Raw genomic sequence first — 4,928 nt, 5'->3', positions numbered from 1 at the left:
AATTGAGAATTTTTTTATATATCTTTTAAATATTTTGAATTTTCAATTATTAAAATTTATAGTAAATTTTAGTATTAAGATACAAGTACCGTCTAGACTATGACCAAAATATCAGAGACACGTCTTAACTAGATAAAACCTTAGCTTATTACCCCAAAAATCCATTTCTTTGGTAACTTTATACACTTCTTTGGCTTATGAGACATCCAAACATCACTTACATGCCTCAACTACGTGGAGTCACGGAGTGTGCTTCTTAAGCCAAAAGGTGTATAAATTTCAGAAGAAAAACAAAGAGTTCATGGGATAATGGTTCCTTAGTTAGTTAAGGTGTATTTCACATTGTTTAGGGGAAACTTGTGTCTTATCTCTACTTTTCTGTAGTTTTCAAATATATAATTTTCATTTTAATAATTTTGAAGAGAATTTAATTAGCAAACTTTTGGTCAAATATAAATTGTTTGAGTCTCAAAAAGTGAAATGTATCGCATAAATTGAGATCGAGGGAGTACTATTATCACTACAACAAAAATGATCATTAGCGGCATTTGATTCTTAATTGCCTCTAAATATGTATTGTTAGTGGCAATTGTCACTTTTTGTATATGTCCCTAAAACGTTTAGCAATATTGGTTCTAATGGCACTTAATTAATGTCAGTAAAGACTTTATCACTCTTTAAAGTTGTCAATATTTAATGCAGATAAAAATTATTTTTGTTGTAGTGTATCGTCCTTCACTCTTGGCTTGGTTTTAATTTCATATGATATGATTTACTGATATTGTAAATAATTATTAGAAACTAGGTAAATTACTTGTGCTTCGCACGGGATTGAACTATGTTATTATGCTCACATTGATCATTTGGTAATATTCGAATTTTCGATATATACACTTCATTGTCAAGATCATTTTATCTTAAAGGAATCCAAAATCTTAAAAGTGTTATATTTTTTTTATTTTTTATTTAAAAATTATGAGTCATAGAGTTATTTTTAGTATAAGAAAGAGGTCTAAGAAATCTCTATGGAAAAAGTTGATCAGAAGTACTGAAAGTTTCTTAATTCCAGAACTTATAATAAATAACATCAGACGTTAAAGAAGAGACCAAAAAGCCTCGAACAATAACACTCCCAAGTAAAGTGGAACATCATATCCGTACAAGAACATAATTAACTAATTCAAATGGAGGACCTTCGTCTCCTTCCTCATAACCCTAAAATTGTTAAATCATAAATGTTTTTCCTCATCGTCTCAGAATAGTCATTACTATTGGTTAGGTTTCATATCACCAATCCAAATTATTTGGAATTGAACCATAGTTATTGCTATGGTTATAATGTAATTATCAACGAAGGAGTAGTCGACATAATTCTTAATTGGACATTCTAAACAAAAACTTTTACACATAACATATTAAAATCTCAAAGCATAGTTTTCTAAGTACATAAACTGTCACGACCCAAATCCGAGCCGCGACTGGCACCCACACTTACCTTCCTATGTGAGCGAACCAACCAATCTAACCCTTAATATTTCAACGTATATCAACAGAAAGTAATGCGGAAGACTTAAACTCATTAATAAAAACAATTCAAAACTATTATTATCATCCCCAAAATCTGGAAGTCATCATCACAAGAACATCTACAATCAAATGACTAAACTAAGAGTATTCTAAAAGCTAAAAATACATAAGAAGCTAGTCCATGCCGGAAGTTCAAGGCATCAAGAATTGAAGAAGAAGATCCAGTCCAAGCTAGAAGCATTAGCTCACCCTGAATTTCTGATGTAGTAAGACTGGCTTGAATTACTGTTGAGTTGAAGACGATGGCACGTTTGCTGCACTCCACAAATAAACAAGAAGAAAACATAAAAGTAGGGGTCAGTACAAAACACGGGTACTGAGTAAATATCATCGGCCAACTCAAAATAGGGGACAGTATATATCAATATTATCGTAAATCAACTATAACACTCAACATGTAGCCACAACAAGTATTATAATCATCAATAAGTACCATCAAGTTCATCCATGAGGGCTCAAGCCTCAACCCCATACTCATTTGGGAATTATGTTCATTAGATTGAGTATATTATCATCTTTCAAGATTCATTATCTTTAATTCTCTTGTGTCGGTACGTGACACTCCGATCCCTCATATTCATTATTCCTTTTGTGTCGGTACGTGACACTCTGATCCCCTATATCTACGTGTCGGTTCGTGACACCCAATCCCCTAATTCTACGTGTCGGTTCGTGACACCCGATCCCCTAATTCTACGTGTCGGTTCGTGACACCCGATCCCCTAATTCTACGTGTCGGTTCATGACACCCGATCCCCTAATTCTACGTGTCGGTTCGTGACACCCGATCCCCTAATTCTACGTGTCGGTTCGTGACACCCGATCCCCTAATTCTACGTGTCGGTTCGTGACACCCAATCCACTAATATCATTTTGTAAATCATCAGGCCTTCTCTATACCAAGGCATCATCAATCCCATTACTTTAATTCATCAAGCCTTCTTCTATACCAAGACATCATTATTAATAATGTATATTAAAGTTTCCTTTCAAGATTTGGGATTCAATATTTTCATCATGCTCATCTTATCACAATCACACAATCATGTTCATGCAAACATACGATTAAGCATATAGTAGGGTTTACAATACTACCAATACATATCATTCTCTATTAAGAGTTTACTATGAAAGCATGAAAACCATAACCTACCTCCACCGAAGAATTGAAATCAAGCAAGTTAATCCTCAAAGCTTGGTGTTTCCTCCTCTTCTCGATCGTTTCTCTCTCTCCCTTCTTGTTCTTTCTATTTTATTATTCAAACCCTCTTTCTTTTACCCTAATTAACATATAATTAAGAATAAAAGATGGCAATAATACCCCACTAATTAACCCAAAGTTACCTCTTTTATCCCTCAAGAATTTGAGTTATTAATATAAACCCACAAAATCTATAATTAAGGCAAGAATAGTCAAAAACGTCCCTTAAAACGTGTAAGGAAATCCGATTCTGCCTGGGATTTGCGCAACCTGTGACGGGCCGTCGTGCCTGCGACGGTCCATCCTGCAGGTCGTCGCAGAGTTCAGAGACCCAAATTTCCACCAAGGGTCTGTGACGGTCCGTCACACCTGTGACGGTCCGTTATGCCAATCCGTCACAAAGTTCAGAGAGTCAATTTTTAGTACCCAATTTCAGATTTTCTAAGTGTTTTGAAACGAGACCCTGCGACGGTCCGTCGTGGGGTCCGTCGCTTCTGCCAGTTTTTCCAGAAATAAAGTCTGCTGCTCAAAACGACTAAACGGGTCGTTACATTAGATACCAATTTACCCATCGTTCGTCCCCGAACGATCAAAAGAAGGAAAACAAGGGCGAAAAGGAGTACCTGAATCTTTAAACAGATGTGGGTATCTTTCTCGCATATCCGCCTCCTTCTTCCAAGTGGCTTCTTCAACCGGTCGATTCTTCCATTGCACCTTGATGGATGCAATCTCTCTTGACCTCAACTTGCGAACTTCTCTATCTAAAATAGCAACAGGCTCCTCCTCATAAGACAAGTTCTCATCAAGAAAAACTGAATCCCAACGGATGATGTAGTTTCCATCCCCATGGTATCTTTTCAACATCGACACATGGAATACCGGATGTACTCCGGACAGCCCTGGGGGCAAGGCTAACTCATAAGCCACTTCCCCTACTCGCTTGAGTACTTTAAATGGTCCAATGTACCATGGACTTAGTTTACCCCTTTTTCCAAACCGCATCACCCCTTTCATGGGCGAAACTTTCAACAAGACTTGTTCACCTTCCATGAACTCTAAGTCTCTAACCTTTCGATCTGCATATTCTTTTTGTCTACTTTGCGCCACTAGAAGCTTTTCTTGAATAGACTTCACTTTTTCCATCGAATCCCTCAAAAGGTCAGTACCCCAAGGCCTAACCTCAAATGCGTCAAACTAACCAATGGGAGACCTACATCTCCTACCATACAATGCTTCGAACGGAGCCATGTCAATGCTTGAGTGATAGCTATTATTGTATGAAAACTCCGCTAAGGGTAGGAAGCTATCCCAATGACCACCAAACTCTATCACACACGCACGAAGCATATCCTCCAACACTTGAATCGTTCGCTCAGACTGACCATCGGTCTGGGGATGGAACGCAGTACTAAGGTCCAACCTAGTACCCAATTCTGCATGCAATGTTTTCCAAAACTTAGAAGTAAACTGCGTACCTCTATCTGATATGATGGATAGTGGAACCCCATGCAATCGCACCACTTCCGAGATGTAAAGTTTGGCTAACTTTTCTGCATTGTAAGTCACCTTGACCGGAATGAAATGAGCAGATTTAGTTAACCTATCAACAATCACCCAAATAGAGTCATGCTTACCCATTGTCTTCGGAAGACCAACCACAAAATCCATTGCAATTCTTTCCCACTTCCATTCTGGAATGGGCATTCTCTGAAGTGTTCCTCCGGGCCTTTGGTATTCATACTTTACTTGTTGACAGTTTGGACATTTGGCAATAAAATCCACAATGTCACGCTTCATTCTACTCCACCAAAAGTGTTGCTTTAGGTCACGATACATCTTGGTTGCGCCCGGATGTATAGAATACCTTGAACTATGAGCCTCTGTCAGAATAGTATTGATCAAATCATCGACGCGGGGTACACATACCCTTCCCTTGATTCTCAAAACACCTTCCTCATCGATTTGTGCTTCCTTGGCTTCTCCTCGCCCTTTATCTTGAATTCTGCGCAGTTTCTCATCATCAGACTGTCTTCCCTTAATCTTGTCAAGAAAGGAAGATCTTGCCTCCACAGAAGCCAACAATCCTCCCCTCTCATTTACTTCTAATCTCATCAAGTCATTAACTAGAGTCTGAACTTCT

The sequence above is a fragment of the Solanum lycopersicum genome, chromosome 10, assembly GCF_036512215.1.
Source record: "Solanum lycopersicum chromosome 10, SLM_r2.1".
NCBI lineage: Eukaryota > Viridiplantae > Streptophyta > Magnoliopsida > Solanales > Solanaceae > Solanum > Solanum lycopersicum.
This window is presented reverse-complemented; position numbering follows the sequence as displayed.